This window comes from Protopterus annectens, chromosome 5.part1, assembly GCF_019279795.1.
Source record: "Protopterus annectens isolate FY-2018-M chromosome 5.part1, PAN1.0, whole genome shotgun sequence".
Taxonomy (NCBI): domain Eukaryota; kingdom Metazoa; phylum Chordata; order Ceratodontiformes; family Protopteridae; genus Protopterus; species Protopterus annectens.
The window spans coordinates 750,786,125-750,807,769 of NC_056736.1; the positions used below are offsets into that span (position 1 = coordinate 750,786,125).

The 21,645-nt window shown below is 41.2% G+C and overlaps 1 protein-coding gene across 1 annotated transcript in view; it reads right to left on the minus strand.

Annotated features, from left to right (window-relative positions):
* The window catches only part of LOC122803639 (NACHT, LRR and PYD domains-containing protein 1b allele 2-like), a 466,610-nt gene that overhangs the window by 330,496 nt on the left and 114,469 nt on the right, over positions 1–21,645 (minus strand). Inside the window, exon 3 of the mRNA XM_044073390.1 lies at positions 8,176–8,249. The gene's annotated coding sequence lies outside the window, so the exon portion shown is untranslated. The remainder of the gene's footprint in view (positions 1–8,175; positions 8,250–21,645) is intronic.

The following is a 21,645-nucleotide window of genomic DNA, read 5'->3' on the forward strand; positions in this document are numbered from 1 at the left end:
CCATCTAGGAATGACAGCCTAAGGATATTATGAGGGAACAGGCACATCCAGATAGAAAAAGGACTGGGGAAGGAGGGAGGGAGCGAATAATGCATCAGAGAAAAGAAGGACATTTACTGTTATGGAAAGATTTTAAACAACTGTACTATGTACTTCCATTTCACTATTACAGTATTTTTTTACAGCAGGTGGAGTGTAAAAGCTCAGGAAGAAGAGAGGCAGAAGAAAGGACCAGCAAAGCTCTCTAGGAAGCCACCTTGAATGACCCTGGAAATCTAGCTCTGGCCCTAGAAATCACATGCAACTTAAAGTGCTTGGTAAAGGTATGTACAGAAGTCTGGGTAGCTTCCGCAAGAATAAAATTAGTATACAAATACTTGAAAAAAGCACCAGAGAAAGCCACAGCCCTAGTAGAATGAGCCTTAACAGAAGAAGGAAGGCTCTTCCCATGAAAAGAATAGCAAAAAGAAACGGCTTTAGATATCCAAGAAGAAATGGTCTGCTTGGAAACAGCCAAACCTAAAGACCCAGGATGAAAGAAACAAAAAGATGTTCAAATTTACAAAAAGCTTTAGTTTTACCCAAATAATATCTGAATTGTTTATGAAAATCTGAAGTATGCAAAACTTTCTCTCTAGCAGAAAGGAAATGAATAGACTGATTAGGAGACAATTAATTAACCACCTTGGGAATAAAAGAAGGATTAGTGTGACGGGACACCTTGCCTGTATGGAAAACTAGAAAGGAAGGAACAGTTTTAAGGGCTTGCAGCTCACTCATCCGGCAGAAGTAAGGGCCAAAAGACAGTCTTCCAAGAACAATGAAACTGCATTTGCTCTTGTCTAAATGCATAAGGGAAACCAATGCTGTGTGGGCCAACAAGGAGACACCAGCAAGATTTTGGGAGCATCGTCTTTTATCTTGAACAGGATCTTTGGAATGAGAGGAAGGGGAGGGACGGCATAAAGAAATATCCCCTTCCTAGAAAAAGGGAGGCCATCAACCTTCCAGGCCAGAGGACATGGGACTCCGGCACAAAAGACAGGAACTTGTCTCTGTCCAGGGGGAGGCAAACAGATCTACTCTGAGGAGTAGCCAACTGGTGGATAATGTCCAAAAACACATCCCTGTGAAGCATCCACTCATGGGATTTTGTTATGGACCTGCTCAGAGAATCTGCCACTGTATCCTGATCAGAGGGAGTGTAAACTGCCTGAAAGGTCACCTGATACTGGACAGTGAGATCCCAAACCTGAAGAGCTAATCTGCACAGGAGATAAGACCTTATCCCTCACTTGCTTGTTGATATACCACATCACTGTGGTTTTGTCTGTGAGAATTTTAAGGGGTTCAGGAAGAAAAGAAAATGAAAAGCCTGAAGAGTGAAAAGAAAAGGCCTCGTCTCTTTGACACTGATGTTGTCTTTCTGTTGTCAAAGAGACCAAAGGCCCTGCACTTTCAGATGACCAAAGAAGGCCCTTCCATTCCACATCCGAGGCATCTGTGAAGAGTTCCTGAGACGGGACTGGAGGGTGAAGAGGAAGCCCTGAACTGAGGAACAACTAATGGATCCACCACTAAAGTCCCAGCTTGAAGCATGGAAGAAGGTGGAGTAGAAAATATAAAGGATAAGAATGTAGAAGGGAAACTGATTTTAGAAACCACTGAAGCTTGATCATATGGAGCTTGTCCAGAGGAAGCATAGCAACAGTGGAAGCCATGTAACCCACAGCTGTGAGAAACTCCTTGGAAGTAATGGCAGCCAGAGGAAGAATAAATTGAAAGATCCATTCTACACACGTCCAGCCCAAGTTCCTCCTCTGACTCCAGTTACTGTTTCAGTTTCTGGATCATACCTGTCTGGATCCATCTGGTTCGGATCTGAGGACTGTTTTATCCTCAGATCCAAAGCATACTCTGAGTGCTCCAATTCAATCAGATCTGGACACCTCTCAGACCTGTAGCTCTCCTGTTGAGTCCGAGGCATTGCATTTGACTCTGACGTTGCTGGGGCCATGTCTGCATCTCAGATCCTTGGCACTGGACAGTTCAGCTCTGGCTTCCACCAGAAGTATGTTGCCCTTGAAGAGGGTGGACTATGACCCAAAGGCTTCCCTTCTTAGATCTGGTGTCCTCTCCTTCTCTGGGGTGATCTACTTTTGAGGCTGCAGAGATAGTATTTTGCTTCAGCAGAACAGACGGCTCATTCCCTCTTGAATCCTAAATCTACCACCTTCATGTCTCTGCTCTCAGGGCCTCACCACCTTTCTCCACAGGGACAACCAGTACCAGGATCCCAGGCTTCCACTCAAGGAATTTTAATTTCTTCTTCTGACACCACCCCAGAACATCACACTGAGGAGTTCCCTAAGAAGAAGACATGCAAAAGGAAGCACCTAGACTCCCCTGAAGTGTCCATCACTGAAGATACAGATTTTGATGAAGGTAAAATATCCCAGTGGTCACCTCCTGAAGCTGTCTCCTTTGGAGACATCCTGGAAATCCTTAAACAGAGAGGTGGTTGGATGTACACCAGCCCTATGTCTGAGGAATCTGTACTCCTAGAGGCCTTTGGTACTGGACCCTCTACCTCCTGGGTGTCTCCACCTGCCAATGAATACATTGATTTGATCTCTTGGCGAGCGTGGATGGAGCCTGACACCATGGAACCTATACCTTGTAGACCAGACATGATTATGGCACCATCACTGGACAGACAGTTTTGGTGAAAAGGGGTACCTGCTGATGCCATGGTCATAACAGCGGTCACCAAGAAGGAACTTGCCGAGGAGTGTTCCACTGTCTATCCCACCAATAGGGAGCCATGGACAATAGACAGATTTGGGAAGCATGTTTATGCTTTAGTGACCTTTGCCTTAAGGTCCCTAAACTATCTGGCACACTTTACCAGATTTCTGAGGGATCTGATCAAAGAGATGTCAAATACCCTCTCAGGAGCTGTCTCTGAAGAAGTTCAGGTATCTGTGACTTTATAGTTAGCTACCCTGCAGTCCATATCCAGTTCTTCCATGAGGATGGTTTTTATGTAGCAGAAGGAACCTGAAGGGCAGCGGGTTCAGGAATTTCTTTAAAAAGACATCTCTGGATGTGCCTGTGTGATTTTGGGGAGCCTTTCAGGTCCTCCTTCGTCAATGCTCCTTTTGACGGATCATCTTTTTTTTACTTTAAAGTGAAGGACACACTATCCAGTTGTGAAAAAGATGGAAAGACCCTGTCTGCCATGGGCATACATTTTTGACCCTTCAAAGATCATTCTCTAGGAATCAAAGAAGTGGCCAAAATAAGTGGTTCAAAAAGTCTCAGGGTTCTTTCCAGGATACATGTGGAGGAGGTTCCCCTACAGGCACCCCCATGGTAGAGAAGGCCTGCAAAACCAAGGGTCCAGAGAATCCTTCTTTGACAGACCCTACCAACACTCCTGAAAGGAGTCCCAATTGCCTACCTCTGGAGGCAGTCAGGAGACATTTATCCCTGCACCAGAGAGCCTGACTAGACTTAACAAAAGATACTTGGGTGCAGAAGATAATTTTCAGAGGTTATATAATTCTCTTTTCCCATCATCCTTCAAACTCAAGAAAAATGCCCGATGTTCCACCCAGTCAGAGGGAAATTTATTTTATTTATTTAACAATTGTTTACTTAACATTTGTTTACCAGGAAAGTCCGACTTGGAACAAAGACAATTTTCAGACGAGGCCCAGGGAGAAACATTTCAGATGCCATGTTTTTATAATGTGGGAGGAAACATGAGTACCCAGAGGAAACACACACAAATGCAGGGAGGATATGCAGACTCCACACAGAAGGCTCCCCAGCCGAGAATGAAACTGGAGAACCTCTGCTCCATCCACCAATGCAGCAATACATATTCAAGAGCTGCTAGAAAAAAAGAGTCATCCAAGAGGTCCCACCAGACCATACAGAATCCAGAATTTACTCAAAATTATTTTTAGTGCCAAAGAAAACAGGGGACTGGAGACCAATTTTGGATCTCAGCAATCTAAACAATTTGTCGAACCAAGTTGCAGATGGTCTCAGTTCTTGTTCAGAAAAAGGAAATGGACTGGATGTCTGGATGTGCTCAACAGACATTCAGGACACATACTATCATATAAAAATGAACAGCTGCAGCAAGAAGGTACTTACGCTTCCGGCTGGGAGCCAGTCATTACCAATTCAGATTACTTTCATTTGGACTCACCACAGCTCTAGTGCCACTAATGGCAGCTAACTTGAAACTACAAGGATTCCAAATTTTTCCATATCTAGATGAGTGGCTCATTACTGCAACAACTAGGCATTATCTAATAAAGACAAGAGACCAGGTTCTCCAGACTTGCACCTCTCTGGGGATAGCCATAAACTACAAGTCTCATTTGGAGTCAACCCAGACTCTAGAATTCATAGGGGCAATACTCAGTACAAAACAACCACAGCTTCACTGTCCCTTCAAGAGTTCAGCCCGTAAGATCTCAGATCAGCAGAATAACCTGAAGTACCAAGATTTCAGCCCGTCTGGTCCTTCAAGCTCTGGGCTCAATGACAGCGGCTATCACATTAGTACCGCTAGCCAGAATTTACATGAGAATTCTTCAGTGGATCTTAACTCGTTACATCTGAGTGACACCTTCAGCTGCATCTGCAGTTAACTGCTACTGACGCCTCTTGGCATCAAATATTGCTTGTTCATATTTGTATCAATAATTTGAAAACCATGCTCTGTACAAGGTTTTAAAAGATTTCATCTTAAAGCTTACAGAATAGTAAACTCAACTGCATTAATATTTGACCACTGCCTGGTGCAGGTAAATAGATATTAACTACTGTTTTTTATGATAGTAATTTATACAGATATAATTTCACATTTTCCTAAATATCTCAACAACCAAGTAACACAGACATAACTCCTTAGCCTCATATGAAAGTTCTCAGCTAGATGAATAAAATGCTGCTGACAGTATGTGTGTAACTTGAGTGGTTGCTGAGAAGTTTTAACTTGTTTACAAAATATTACAAATGCAGTAATTACTGTGATCACTGTGACTTATAAAATTTGGTTTAAGACCTAGAACCTAAAGAATACTACCACTATAAAAATAGTTTGTGCTGAAGAGTTTGCTATTTATACTTCTTTGATAACCCCTACGGTTCCAGGAATATGAACATGTGTTTGAAATATGAGGACATAATTTGATTCTGTCAAAAGGGCTAAGATCTGCCCACTGGAAGTTACAGTGCAAACTTCCTGAGCTCCACTGGAGTGAATATACACAATGGTCAATTCTTTACCAACCAATGTCATATCAACTTTGGATAACTCAGACAAGCAAGAGAGACCTCAAATGGTGGATTCATTCAGATCATCTACAATGCTGTCTATTTATCCCCCCGCCCCGAGCCCAAGGCTGTAATGACCATAGATGTTTCCCAGTTAGGATGGGAGAATTTTCTGGGGAAAACAGCCCAAGGCAATTGGTCCTTCAAAGAGGCCAATTTGCACATCCATGTCCTAGGGATGAGATCAGTGCTTTTAGCGCTGCAGGCCTTTCAAGATGCTCTTCTCTTGGGGAAGATTGCAATTCAAACAGGCAACATGTCAGTCGTTTGGTACATCAACAAACAAGTAGGAACCAGATCCTAACCATTGTGTCAAGAGGCCCTCAGAGTTTGGCACTGGGTGACCTCTTCCAACTGCTTTCTTAATAGCAACGCATATTCTGGGCAAATCCGATGTGATAACAGACAAACTGAGCAGGTGCATTCTTCTACCTCATGAATGGTCCCTCAACAGTACAGTGGCAGAAATGAATTTCTATCAGTGGGTCCATCTTTACTGGCATTTTCTACTTTTTGGTTATTGGAGCCTTTTGTGGGACAGCTTGGTATCTTCAGACACTTTCCGATCAAGTCCAGGAGCTTAGTAGTGGAAACCAAGGGTTGTCTTTGCAAAACCAAGAGCTTCATGAAGGTGTGGGGGCTGTACTTCAACAGTGGAGTCCTGACAGCCACTGGGTGCATTGTTCTTGGTTTACTAGTGACTTCTTTCGCATCCAGATACTATTATCTTCCCGTAAACCTTCTAGCAGAAACTTCGATGCCAGCAAATGGAAGAGGTTTCTCTCTGGGCTAAACAACCCAGTAGTGATCCTTTTTCAGCTCCTACACATAACATTTTTGAATTCTTGGCACATCTTTTAAAAAAGGAGTCAATCTTGCAACAATTAAAGTTTGGTTAGCTGAGATATCCAATTTTCACACTGGAATTGATGGCTCTTCTGTAGTTTCTCACAAATTAAGGAAAGCATCCTTAAAAGATCCTTTTAAGGATCCTATCCCTCCATGGGGTTGAATCTGGTATGGCAGTCTCTTACTCAACCCCCTTTCGAACTGGCAGTTTAAATTTCTAGCACGGAAAACTATTTTTCTAGTAGCTATAACCTCTGCCAGGAGAATTTCAGAGATTCAAGCCTTGTTTTCTAAACTGCCACACTTGGTTTTTCACAAAGATAGAGTGGCGTTACTAACTAACCCATCCTTTTTACTTAAGGTGGTGTCAGAATCCAACATTAATCAAACCAGTATTCTTTCCTAAATTCACTAACAAAGGAGAATATATCTTACATTTATTGGATGTGTACAGACAATTGTGTTTATATCTACATAGAACAAAAGATTTCAGAAAATCTGATCAGTTGTTTAATTTGCAGAACCAAAAATTGTAAAACCAGTTATCAAAGTTACACCATCAAGATGGCTAACTGATTGTATCTCATTTATTTACAACAAAATGGGTATTTCTCTTTCAAAAACTGTACAAGCCCATTTCACCAGATCCATGCCTACTTTTCTTAGTATTTCAGTCCAAAGTGTCCATGGACGATAGTTGTGCAGCAGCAACTTGGGCTACTCCCCACACAATCTGCATCTGGTCTCCAGGGGTGGAGCATCATTTGGTTCAACTGTGCTCAGGAATATCCTTCCTCGAGTCCACCCAAGATTTCAGGTAGCGGGGGACTCTGTCCCATTAGTTGGGGATAGAAAGAAAATTGACAACATTGGATAAACAAGTTATGTACTTAACGTAACATTTCATCTGTGTTGTCCATTTTCATTCTTCCTCAACTCCCCTCCCTCCAACACTGTCCATGAAACTTCTAGAAGAATGAATGGTTACAGGACAGTTATGTCCTTTTTACTGAACTCCACATATAGCCCCCCTCCAAGTCTATATACTAAATTTCTTTCTTCTGTATTTAAGCAAACAAGATCTGAGGTCATTGGGGTTGGTGCATTGTGGGTAAGGGAGAAGCTCGAGAATTCTTGGCTGCCACGAGATTTAGTATTGGCCAAGTGGGATCCGAGGGATCGGATCTGAACCCATTAGTTAAGGAAGAATGAAAACAGACAACAAAGATGGACTGTTATGGTTAAGTATGTAACTTCTTTTTCACCCAATTCTGGAGCATGGCGCCATTTTCTGTGTGTATAACTAGACTCTGCTGCAAAAACTGGAGAGGTTACAGAGGTATTTCTATACAAGTAACTATAGATTTGTCAGAAGTTATTAAATTACTATGTATAAATGTATACATGGCAATTATTATGGTGCAAGTATTAGAATTAATAAAGGGGTTGGTTATCCACATGAAATAACAGCTTGCTTATCAGTGTTAACCTATTAAGACTTGGGAACTCTTTCCATAGTCGAGCTGGGAGATGGTGGAACTTTATTCCTGTCACAATTTGGAAACAAGACACACTGACATTATTTAAAAGGATTCTGGATAGACAGGTGGAGAATAGAGTGTATAATCACAGATACTTAGGTGGCAAGCCCAAAGATCTTTTGAGACTATGAGTTTGATTCCTCAACAATGAACATTGATGACTGCGGCTTGCATTAGATGGTGGATTTCTTGTAACAGACAACAATGCATCCAAATGATATGGATGTCAGTTCCAAAGACAGTTATTTATTTTATTTTTATTTATTTACTGGGAATGTCCGACCTGGAACAAGTCAATTTTCAATGGAGGCCCGGGGGAGAAACTCTTTAGATGCATGTCTTTGTAACAATTAACCCAAAAAAAAGAAAAAAAATCTGAATCAGTGTGAAAATAGATGCAATTCAAGTCTGAATAAACTCAAAGTACCTTTCCCAAGATGCATCTTTCACATGCAACATTTCCTGTATTAGCAGACACAGCTGATGTGCTTTCCGATGTTTCTGTACAGAAAGAAAGAACATCCTTAAATTTAGGTGTGAAAACTATTACATAGAATTAATGGCAAACAGACATCTAGAAAATGTTACATTAATACTATATTTTACATTGAACTAAAATCTTGAAAAAAAACTTATCTGAAATATTTTCATAGGAAATCAGTTATAACTAAAATGTACTAAGTAAGTAGCTAGTCATCGTTTACATTCACTGGGATTTCAAATTGTGAGTCTTACCTTTGTGAATTGTTTGTAACAAGTTGCACACCTTTGCAATATTTTGCTAGCTGTTTTTTTTTTTTTTCATTTAGGTCCCTTCCCTACTGGAAACAGCAGGCCTCACCTGTTCACCTATTTCTCACTTATCAGAACAAAAATAAAAAATAAAAAATAAAAAAATAAAAAAACTGTGTCCTAAGAATGTGAACTTATATTTCTAACACATTTGCTAACCTCACATTATACACTGACTTGGGTACAAACGTATAGTTATAAATCTGATAACAAGCCATGCAGAGATTTTTCTTCTTCATGCAAGAACCTAAAAGCATCACTGCTGCTCTTCCTCCTCATATCACTGCTCTTCTTCCTCCTCGTTAACCTTCTGGTGGAACGTTGACCTGTTAGCAGAGATGGTACCGGACAGCTGGAGATTCAGCACTAACATAAAAAACAATTTACCTGAACGATTTCCTAACAGCATGCAAAGGAAAAGCAGGGACATTTATGACAGCAGCCACGCAGTACACTTAACTTGAACCTGGACTGTACCTTCAAATTATGATATCTCCAAGAAAGACAACAATACAATACATTGAAAGTTGATTTCCTTTAGTGCACACAACAAAAAGAGCAACCTCTCTTTGAATGAGGCTGAAAGCATCAAGAAGTGATTTATTTCCATTCTGGTAACAACATGAGTTTCTACTTGCCCCAGTGATGCAAACGCAGGAGTGTCGACTCTACGGGCTCTTCTCAATTCATGTTCATTGGTTCTTATTATACTTACGGCCAAAGGAGCCATACCATGCAAAAGTGGTGGCCAGTAACAATGTCCGCCATTAGGAGGGTTCTCAGCACATATCCCTGCTCAAAATTTTGTGATTACCCATCCAGTCATCCAGATTATTTTTACATGTTTTCTGGGAAATATTCTTCTTGATAGTTAAAGGCAGCTTATTCCAGAAATGCCAGATAAATTGGGTTATGTATCTATCACACTATTTTGAGATGTTGGTGTGGTTGTATAGATTTAGTTCTCTACAATGAATATTTTCATGACTACTAGCGTTTGGTTAAAGAAGTTTAAAGAGATGGGTGATTCACAGCACAAAAAGCTAAGCAAAGATCACCCCTTCAAGAGTCTGTATGACACTGAGTAGAGGGACAGAGCTTTTAGTCTATCAGAGTAGCTAAGGGTAGCCAAGGGTTGAGGTCTCTCAAACCAGTTTAGGTGCTTGGTACATACTGAAGAGTGCATTATATTCAATAATGGCCCTAATAAGAGATGAATAAAGTAGGACTGTAACATTGATGAGATACCACAAAGAATAAATTGTGCTAGGTAGTAATATTTTCGACCTACCACAGACGCATGGTGGTCAAAGGAGAGTCCATTATTAACATGCATACCAAAGTCCCTGACAGTTATGCCACATTTAAGTGGAATGCTATCTATATGGCAACTAGTAGTGATGCTAGATTTACAAAAGGAAACTACATTGCAGTTTTTGGAGTTGAGGGTAAGCTCATGGTGAACACACTGCATATTTGTTTGGTCCAACCCTTGTTGGAAAATTGGATTACTGGTGTGGGATTTGATAACCACCATTCAGTTTGCAATCATCAGCAAACTGAGAAAGCCATAGTCCCTTGATATCAGGTATTTATGTGACAGAATATTTATTTTATTTTACATTTGTTTACCGGGAAAGTCCGACTGGATGCATGTCCATTTTCAGCGGAGGCCCGGGGAGAAAAGCTCCAAGGGTAAGCAGATACAGCATTACATAATACCAGCATTACATATTACAAACAGACTATTTACAGAGATTACATAAGTAAGCAAGTTAAACAAGTTCCACAGGTTAAAGTTAGTCCTGAGCACAAGTCAGGATTAAATTAAATTACACAGTAAACTGGTTAAAAGATTTTTACACATTCGAGTTAGCCAGGCTTGATACATTGACATAGGGCAAGGAGAAACAATAGTTGGTTTTACAAGAATGCAGATTGGGTAGTTCTGTTCTATATACATACTAAAGAGGAGACAGCCCAAGACAGAGCCCTGTCGGACACCTCAAATGATACTAGCCTGTCTAGAGCAAGTGCCCCGACCTTAATGGTATGGTTGTGTCAGACACCAATTACAAATCCAGCAAACAAAGTATGGACTAGTGGGCTAGGCTAGTGGGTTTTTTTTTTTGTTAGTTTTTTTTTGCAAAACAGTTATTTACTGTTGTTCTTAAATATATAAAACACAATTACCAAACTATAACAACACAGGAAAAAAGTAAATACAATACAGCCTGTAAAATGTCCATGAGCTGCTATCACTCTTATATTCTTACATCTCATGGTTTAAGTATAGCTACCAAAGTGTATAAAATAATCCAAGGTCCCCAACCAAACTGATTGACTAAGTTAAAAATCTAAGTAGCACAGTCAGGGGTCTCATCTTCTAAGGAACTTCCACTTGTGGAATAAAACCAGGAACCAGACAATAACTCCAAAAAAGAATCCACGGACTCGAAAATCCAAACGGACCAAGTGTTTATTGAAACAAAACACAAGTTAAGTGCTTTCGTCAGTCCAATCAGCTGACCTCATCAGAAGAAATAAGAAGACACACAAGCAGCCTTTTATACTTAAAATAAATCACGTGCCTAAATAACAAAAACCAGATTGCATAAATGAATCAGACAGTTTACATAAACATGCCAATTGTAGTCATAGAAACAAGTACATAAAATATGTAAATGAAATAGTTTTAAATAGTATAAGACAATAGTCTTAAATAACAGCTAAAATTAATGCTGTCATTGAGCCCAGGAAAATTGAGTGCGTCCAGTTTTAATTACCAGCACAACTCCCTATGCTCAAGACGATCATTCCACGGTCCACCCCTGGGATCCTCTAAAACCTGTTCTATCACTACAAATCTAAAATCATGCCCAGGGAATTTGAGAGAATGTTTACAAAGGGCATTAGTAGTGTTATACTCCTATACTACTTAAAACTATTTCATTTACATATTTTATGTACTTGTTTCTATGACTAGAATCGGCATGTTTATGTAAACTGTCTGATTCATTTATGCAATCTGGTTTTTGTTATTTAGGCATGTGATTTATTTTAAGTATGAAAGGCTGCTTGTGTGTCTTCTAATTTCTTCTGATGAGGTCAGCTGATTGGACTGACGAAAGCGCTTAACTTGTGTTTTGTTTCAATAAACACTTGGTCCGTTTGGATTTTCGAGTCCGTGGATTCTTTTTTGAACTTCCACTTGTGCTTTATAGGTACCCAACTCTTCTCCAGTCATAAATCTGACATGAGTTTCTTTATGTTTTCTAAATTCAGATGGGCTCTTGAATTCCATCTTTTAGTAATGGATTTTGCGCACGGAGATCAATCAAATAAAATAGTTTGGCTGGGTTTCCTTACTTTCTCCCATTCCCAGATCCCTGCTAATTTGACATACAAGCGCCTACAGTTAATCTAAAATGACGTTTTTGACATCTCCAAAAAAATGTGACACTAACTCCATTTGTGCAACTGATGTTGCCAACATTAGAGAATTGTCCAAGGAAAAGTTGATTTAATCTAACCAGAATGTAAAAGTATTCATATAAACACTTCTATCAAAGATCCTGAATTTCCTTAACTTAGAGGAAGTGCCTTAATACTTTTTAATAAGGATACCTACCAGACAAGTCTGCATAGTACACTTGGTCTACCTGCATCATCGCAGCTCGGGTTCCTCCCCCACCCCCAGCAACTGCAACATTGCCAGATAAAACCACTGCTATGATCTGGTTTCTCTCTACAGTTATTGCAAGCCAAGGATAACACTTTTTACTAAGGATACCTAATAGACAATTCTGCACAGGTGACTGGATATTTACAGTTCTTGTTATTAGCAGATGTGGTCCTTAACAGTTATGGTTTAAACATTGTTACTGGTTATTTACATTTCCTTTTACAGCACATTTGTTACTTTCACTAGTTATTTTTTAAACATTGTTTTGGCCGGCATGCACACCTGCAAGGGCCCCCACCCCCAGGCAACTATAGCTTTGTCTATTGCCATAGCCCTACACTATATTATGCTAATACCATCCACTCCTCACTTTCATACCTTGCCATCTCCTCCCAACTCTACAATCACACATACATTGCATTCTTCCACTTCAAACATACAGTTGTTAGCAATAACACTAACCACTTCAGCAAATACCTTCACATACTCTACAAATTATCACACAAGCATGCATGTATATTGTCACAGATTCTACACCCCATTATATGATGATATGGAACACCCCAGTGCTGGGCCACATACTGCACAACACACCATCATGGCTACCATTCCACCCCTTCTTCACATGATATACACCCTAATACTGAGCCACATACTGCACAACATACCATCATGGCTACCATTCCACCTTTTCTTCACATGATATACACCCTTATACTGAGCCACATACTGCACAACACACCGTCATGCCTTCCATTCCACTGCTTCTTCACATGATATACACCCTAATACTGAGCCACATACTGCACAACATACCATCATGGCTACCATTCCACCCCTTCTTCACATGATATACACCCTAATACTGAGCCACATACTGCACAACATACCATCATGGCTACCATTCCACCCCTTCTTCACATGATATACACCCTAATACTGAGCCACATACTGCACAACATACAATCATGGCTACCATTCCACCTCTTTTTCACATTAAAACTACAGACCTTCTCATTCTTAACATTAACTTTAGATGCCTAGTCAACAAAATCACAGACTTTCATGCAGTGATTGCACAATACTTACAAACATTCTTACAGCAACAGAAACTTGGCTAAAACCCCATATAAAAGACCCAGACATACTCCCACAAGATTATAGGGTACACAGGTTAGAAAGGATCAGGAAGAAGGGTGGTGGGGTTGCAGTCTTCTACAAAGATAACCTAAGCATAGACTACCTACCCATCAAATACCCTTATGATGATAACTTTGAAGTCCTAGTAACACGGCTCAGAATCAACTCCCAAAAAATATTACAATAATAGCCAATTACCTACCTCCCAATAATACTCCCACTGCCACCGAGGAACTCATTGCCTGGACAGCCTCAACCTACACCCATGAAACCATTGTCACAGGTGACTTCAACTTAGACTAGACCACTTACACTGGTGATAACCCCTCCGCCTTCATAAATCTACATGGTTTCTCCCAAGCAATCCAGTTTCCCACTTGAATAGATAAACATAGCAAAAGGGAATCTATCTTAGACTGGTCACTTATTAACAGTACCACCCAAAATTATCTCTCTGGATGCATTCCAAATAATTTAAGTGACCATAGACCAACCTTCTTAATCCATCATCAGCTCAACCCACCCAAAACCATATTTTACAAAGTTGTATGAAATACCAAAAACTTCTCTAACGAAGCATTCTTAGACATGCAACTGGACACCACTCCATCATCTCCAACTTGACCAGGTTGTAACAGACTTCATTGACACATTTCTAGGTATTCTAAATAGCCTAGCACCAACTCGTACATGTCGTGTTAAAAATAAAAGATTGTCCTGGATATCAAAAGAAGCCATTAGACTTCAAAAACTAAGGCACAAAACCTGGTTTCAATACCAGAAAACAAAAAACAATAAAACTCTGCTAGCATACCAGCAGCTCCGTAATCAAACAAAAAAAAAAACAACTCAAACTAGACAAAAAACATATTATACATCTATGCACAACAAATATGAAAACAATGCAGCAAAGTTCTGGCGAGCAATTGACTCGCTCCTCCACCCAGGTAAAGCTACAACCCCAGAACCAACAACCAATAACCAAAGCGTGAGTACTGCCTCACAAATCAACACCTACTTCATGAACACCATCCTCTCCTTAGTTACAGGGAACAATTCCACCCTGCCGTCTCTTCCACCTAATGTGGAAACTAACAACTCTTTTCACCTCAAACCTGTCCCAACTCAGACCATAAGAACAATGCTGAAAAAACTGAAACCTTCTTCCTTAACAGCTGACCAACTCCCCAGTGAGTACCTCAAGCTAACAACTGATGCCATAGCTCTGCCTATCTCCATTCTGGTAAATAGGTCAATAGCAGAACAATATGTCCCAAAACTAAGGAAACTTTCCTATATCGCCCCTCTACATAAAGGAGGAACATCAACAGAATTAAACAATTACAGACCCATAGCCATCCTTTCCTCCTGTGTCAAAATTCTGGACAAATGCATCCACACTCAATTACTACAATACCTATTATCTCACAACCTTATCTCTCCCTCCCAACACGGCTTCAGACTGAAACATAGCACCACCACAGCCCTAATTCATTTCTCTAACACCATCAACCGAGAAATTCAAACCAGCAAGTAGCATCAATCTTCCTAGACATGTCAAAAGCATTTGACATGGTCTCCCATCAGGAACTCCTTAATACTCTTGCCTCACTAAACCTATCAAAGACCTCCCTCTCCTGGTTCCTAAGTTATCATTCTGACAGACAATAAGCAGTATGATGGAAACCTGAACTATCACCACTTTTGCCTGTCTCAGTTGGAGTCCCTCAAGGGTCCATACTGGGACCCCTTCTTTTCACCATCTTCTCTAATGATCTAGCCTCATCCACAACACACGCTAAAGTAGTTCAGTATGCTGATGATTCAACTTTAATCTGCTCAGTAGATACCTTACCGGACCTTCAAATAATAGCCTAACAAGCTTTTAGTGATATAGAAACATATCTAAGTAAATCGCAACTAATCCTCAACCCCAAAAAGACACAGTTAATGCTATTTACCAGTAGCAAATATTCACCGACCTCACCTCCTTTCACCATTCTCTCAGCAAACAACACAGTCGTCCAACCAGTTGAGCATACAAATCTTCCTGGCGTGAAAATCGACAACAAACTCAGATTAGACCACCACATAGCCAATACAATTAAGAAAGTCCACATCAAACTCGGCTCACTGTACAGAAGCAAGCCATTCCTCACTGACAATACCAGACTAGCCATATCCAGAAACTTCCTCCTCTTTGCGCTCCTATATGCTTTCCCCCTCTTTACCAACTTAAAAAAAAATCAGACTTTACCAAATTGGAAACTTGCTACTACAAAATAGCCTGTTTTGCAGCCAACCTTCCCCACCAAACACATCATTGTATTGCTCTACATAAATTAAACTGGATTGAACTACCTAACCTTCTCCACCTCTACCAACTTAAATTCACACACAATATCATCTTCCATCCTGACAGTTGCCCATCCCTCAAGAAACTTGTTGTCCCCTACTCATGCCCACGAAGTCTAAGATCTGTAAACAGAAACTTTCTCACAGTAGACAAAGCTGACAACACTCACGGTAAAGCCCAATTCTCAAATCAAATAGCCAAATTATGGAACTGTCTACCGCACACCCTTCAAATCACACCTGAATCTACCAGTTTCAAACTACTACTATTTGAACACCTATCCAAGAACTGGCATTGCTTCTGCCCCAAACCTGACTGACAAGATATCTATAACCCTCTCAACACACTGCCCACTCCTTAGCTCAATTTCTCCGTCTCCTCACGGTTTACTACTCAAAAATATATATAAAGGAAATCTCATTTGTTCATAACTATTATTTAATATGTACACATTACTAATTTTTCTCACAGTGATCTTCACTGAAATGCCTGTGTGTTTTTTTTTAACCTGTATCTAGTATAAAACTGCATTGAATACTACTTTGTAGAGACTAACTACAAGATGTTCATAGGTTCATAGATTAGTACTAAGCTAACTGCCTTGTGAGCCATTTTAAGCCTAGCCAATTATCCCTTGTGAGACTCAAACACTGCACCTTGTATTTGTAAGGCAAACACCTTAACCATTAGGCCACCCTCCCAACCTGTATTGTTTGTCTTACTGTATGGATACCTATTATACTAACTATTGTGTTTTGCTTATTTCTGTGGAGCTTTACTCCCCAGGCCTCAGCTGAAAATGGGCTTCTGGCCCAGTCAGACTTTCCCGGTAAACAAATGTAAATAAATAAATACCAGTTTCCATCTAGATTAAGTAACACTTACTTTCAATACCTTCTCCCATCTTACCCTCGGTCTAGTTACCACTGGAGTGTTAGTCATGTACAAATACTGAAACTAGTGTGTAAACCTGAAATGGGTGCTGCCTAGAGTCTTGTAAAAGATGCACCAACTCCAAATTATATATTGAACCTTTACAGGTCAATTCCATTCTCTAGTCTCTCTCTCTCACAGGCATGCATATAAAAACCTTGCAGTTCATTGGAATTCAAATTTAACCTGTGTTTCCTGCCAAGTTACTATTTAGTAACCATTTTATACCAATAAACCAGTTTATTATCTAGTCTCTTACAGTGCCAAAAAACTGTCTGATGATCTAAATCCATAGCAACTAGACACACTGGGACCAACTCATTAAAATCTAAGATGGGAATATTTATTTATTTTATTTTATTTTACATTTGTTTACCAGGAGAGTCCGACTGGACATAAAACCCTTTTTCAGTGGAGGCCCAGGAAGAAAAGCTCCATTATTAGCAGACTATTTTGTTAGTAGAAAAGAAAATCGTATAATACAATGAAGAAAAAGTACAGTTTTGTACCTACCATAAATGTAGATGTCCGAGAGGTATGCATCTGCAGTCCTAACAAATGGGTTGTCCTGGCCTCAGGCAGCCCTTCGGTCGGCCGGATTTCAAAGTCTGGTTCTGGCCTCGGCTGATGTCGCACTTCACCCGACATCATAGCTGCAGTCAAGCAGGTATAAAGGCATCAGCCGACGCCATTTTCCTTAGTGTTTCTTGCCCCAGATGCCAGGTTCCCTCTAGGAAGGCTAAATTTGGACAAATGCAAATGTTTCCAAACAATAGAGAGCAAATAGAAATAAACATGTATATACATATATACAAACAAATACACCATAATAGATTCCCCCAGCTAGCTACAAGATGGGCAAATACCCTAGGAGTACCACAGAGGGGAAGGAGGGTGGGTAATCCTGACTGCAGATGCATACCTCTCGGACATCTACATTTATGGTAGGTACAAAACTGTACTATGTCCTTCAAGGATGCATCTGCAGTCCTAACAAATGGGTAGAATACCATAGCCAAACTGGGGGAGGAGGCACTAAGGATTTATGGTGTGGTTAAGATCCCTTGCAAAACAGCAGTGGCAAAACCTGCTCGGGATCTGGAGTATAAAGGTAGATTATAATGCTTGGCAAATGTATGCACGGAGCTCCAAGTAGCAGCCTCTAAAATATCTTTGGTAGCCACTCCCCGTAAGAAAGCTGTAGTAGTGGCTGTAGCCCTTGTGGAGTGAGGTCTGATGTTTTCTGGAGTTGCCTTTCCATGAAAAGAGTAACAAAATCTAATGCAATTTCCTATCCATTTTGAGATTGTTTGTTTTGAAATTGCTTTTCCTTCCATTCCTGTTGCATATGCTACCAGAAGCTGGTCAGTCTTTTATTGTTCTTGGTTCTGTCCACGTAGTAGCGCAATTGTCTGTGTACATCCAAGGTATGCAGCAATCTTTCCCCCCCTGTTCTGCGGGTTGGGGAAGAATGTTGGTAGGTGTATTGCTTGGTTTAATGATACCCTGGAGACCACCTTTGGCATAAAGGTAGGATTAGTTCTCATGGACACTCTATCCTGATGGAAGATAAGGAAGGGTTGTACTGCCATTAAAGCCTGTAATTCAGAAACCCGTCTAGCTGAAGTGATTGCAAGTAGGAATGCAGTCTTCCAGGATAAGTACTGTAATTCTGCTGTTGCTGCTGGTTCAAAAGGGGGAAGTGTCAACTTTTCTAACACAAAGTTCAAGTCCCATGTAGGCAATGGTGGTTTCCTTGGTGGCTTTACATTTTTAATTCCTCTGAGAAACTGCCTGAGTAGAGGTTGAGAAAAGACTGGAGGGTCCATGTTGTATGCTGCTGAAATTGCTGATGCATGAATCTTAATGGAGGAGTAAGACAGGCCATTGTGGAAAAGCTCTGCTAAATATTCCAGGATGTTAGCTATGTTTGCCAGTGATGCATCTACCCCTTTTGTTGCACTCCAAATGAGATATCTTTTCCATTTTGCTGAATAAGTTTTCCTTGTTGAGGGTCTGCGAGCCTCCAGGATAATGTCTTTAACCCTTTGAGATAAATCTGGGTTATTTTTCCTTATGTAATGTTCCAAGCAGCTAGCTGCAGAGTTTTCAAGCTTGGATGCAGGATTTTGAAGTTGTTCTGTATTAGCAGAAGAGGTAGTAGGGGTAGAGGCCATGCATGTTCCCGGGACATACTCCTCAGTAGCGGGTACCAATGTTGCCTCGGCCAGTCTGGAGCTATCAAGATGATCCTCGGGTGATCTTCTTTGATCTTCAGTAGCACTTTGTGCATCAAAGGAAGAGGTGGGAATGCATATGCTGTCAGGTTTTCCCAACTGAAGGATAGGGAGTCCACCTTCCAAGCAAGTGGGTGGTATGTCCTTGTGCAGAATATTTTCAATTGGTGGTTGTGTGGGGATGCGAACAGGTCTATTTCTGGCAGTCCCCATTTCCTTGTGATGGTTTGGAAGATATCTGGATGCAGCATCCATTCGTGGGCATCCGTAGTGGTTTTGCTTAAGATGTCTGCCAGTATATTTTCTTTTCCTGGCACAAATATGGCCTGGAGCTGAATGTTGAGGCTCAGGGCCACACTCCAGAGGTCCATTGCCATCCGGCATAGAGGATATGAATGTGTGCCTCCCTGTTTGTTGATATACCACATAACTGTGGTGTTGTCCGTCCTTATCAGCAATTGACCCTGTTGAAGAAATGGTCCGAATGTCTGAATTGCCTGTTTTACTGCCAGCATCTCTTTTTGATTTATGTGTAAGTTCATCTGGTCTTGAGTCCATAAGCCTTGAATGCACTTGTCCACCATGTGCGCCCCCCAACCTAGGTCTGAGGCGTCCGTGGTGATAGTCTGGCTTGGGCGAGGCCTGTGGAAGGGCAGTCCTTTGTTCAATTGACAGGCCTGGGCCCACCACTGGAATTCTTGTTTCAGGCATGGAATTATTGGAATTTGAGCTTCTAGGCTGTGTTTGTGCTGAGACCATAAATTCCTCAGGTACCATTGTAACTTCCTCATATGTAGTCTGGCATGCGGTACTAATATTATGCAGGATGCCATGTAACCCAGGGCTTGCAGGATTTTCCTTGCTGTTAGCTGGTTCTGCGTTGTTAATGCCATGAAATAAAGTGGTAGCTGCCTTTGTTTTTCTGCTGTGAGGAATGTCATCTGGTTTGATGTGTCCAGTTCTGCACCCAGGAAGGTTATCCTTTGGGATGGTATCAGTCTTGACTTTTTTGTGTTGACTGTGCATCCCAGGGCTTGGAGCAGGTGAATAACCTTTTTCAAATCTTTTGTTAATTTGTCTTTGCTGTCCGCTTGTAACAGGCAATTGTCCAGGTATGGATAAATTTGAATTCCCTAAAGCCTGCAATGAGCAATTACTGATGCCAGGCATTTCGTGAATACTCTGGGCGCAGTAGATAAGCCAAAAGGCAATGCTGAGAATTGATAATGCTCTGATCCTGCAAGGAATCTGAGGTATCGTCTGCAATTTGGTCGTATGGGGACGTGCAGGTATGCCTCCTTGAGATCCAGAGTCAACAGCCAAGACTCCTTGCCCAGCATGGGAAGAAGTTGCTGTAGGGTCAGCATTTTGAATTTTGGAACAATGAGATATGTGTTTAGAGCGGACAGGTCGAGCATAGGTCTCCATTGGTTTTCCTTTCTTGGTACCAGGAAAAGTCTTGAATAAAATCCTTGTGCTTGTTCCATAGGCGGTACCTTTTCTATAGCTCTCATCCTTAGTAAGTGGTCTATTTGATGTAGAGCGTTTCTCTTTTGGTTTGGAGGTAGGTTTGGCATTCCTCTCTTCCTTGGAAGAGTATGGAAGTGAAACCTGTAGCCTTTGTCTATTGTCTTCTAAAATCCATTTGTCTCTTGTAATATAATGCCAATTTGCTGAAAATAAGGCTGATTTTCCACCTAAGGGTGCTCCCAGTTGCTCCCTGGTAGGCGGTTTCAGAGCCAAGTCACTGTGAATGTCCTGTGGAAGTGGTAGTGGCTGGATCTGTGGCAGTACTTCTCTGGCTGTTAGGCTGCCACTGACGTCCCCTGTAGGCACCTCTGGATTGTCCTCTGCCTCTAGGGCGTCTATTCCTGCTTCTCTGTGCTCTGGTGGCGTCTGGAAAGGACCAATTCTTGGAAGGCCAGTTCCTACTAAACCTCGGAGGCTGGACCTGTAAGAAATCCTTGACTGTCTGGACAGATTTAGCTTTTTCTTCCACCTTTTTCAACACTTGCTGTGCAGGGGAACCAAACAAACTGTGCTTTTCCATGGGAGCATCTAGAAGCTTTGCCTTTACATGGTCTGGTAAGGATTGCTCTTTTAACCATGCATGCCTTCTGATTACTGTACCAGTCATAGCTGATCTAAAGGAAGCCTCCAGTGCATCATAGCTGCATTTTAAGGAATGATTACTGACCTGCTGAGTGTTATGCACCAAATCCTGAAGGGACTTACGGTCTAAAGGCTCAGGCGATGAAAGTTTTTTAGTGAGCTGATCTAACAGAAATTCCTGATACTGAATCATGTGGAATTGACAGTTTAAGGCCCTAGCCGAAAGAGTAGCAGAAGTATAAACTTTTTTACCCCATCTCTCCAATGCCCTAGATTCTCTTTCAGAGGGGAGGGGGTTTTTGACAGAGGCAGCTGCTACAGCTTTGGGGCCTTGTGAAATAGTTTCAGGATCTGCAATAGGAGCTTTATACAAATGATAATGTGTGTCCGGAACCCTGTAGTATCTGTCGGGCTTAGCAGGGGCCGGAGGAAGTGAGTCAGGGGCAGTACAAGCATCATTAAATGCATCATCCACAACTGTAAGTACTGGAGGAATAGCTAAGGGCCTATGCTGTGGTAAATGCAAAAACGTCCTAAGCCTCTTCCTAGAGTCTGAAAAATCCTGGCCCTGCCATTGAAATTGTTCCCTCATAGCATGCAAGGTTTCCCCAAAAGAAAATTCCTCAGGAGGAGAGGCAGAAG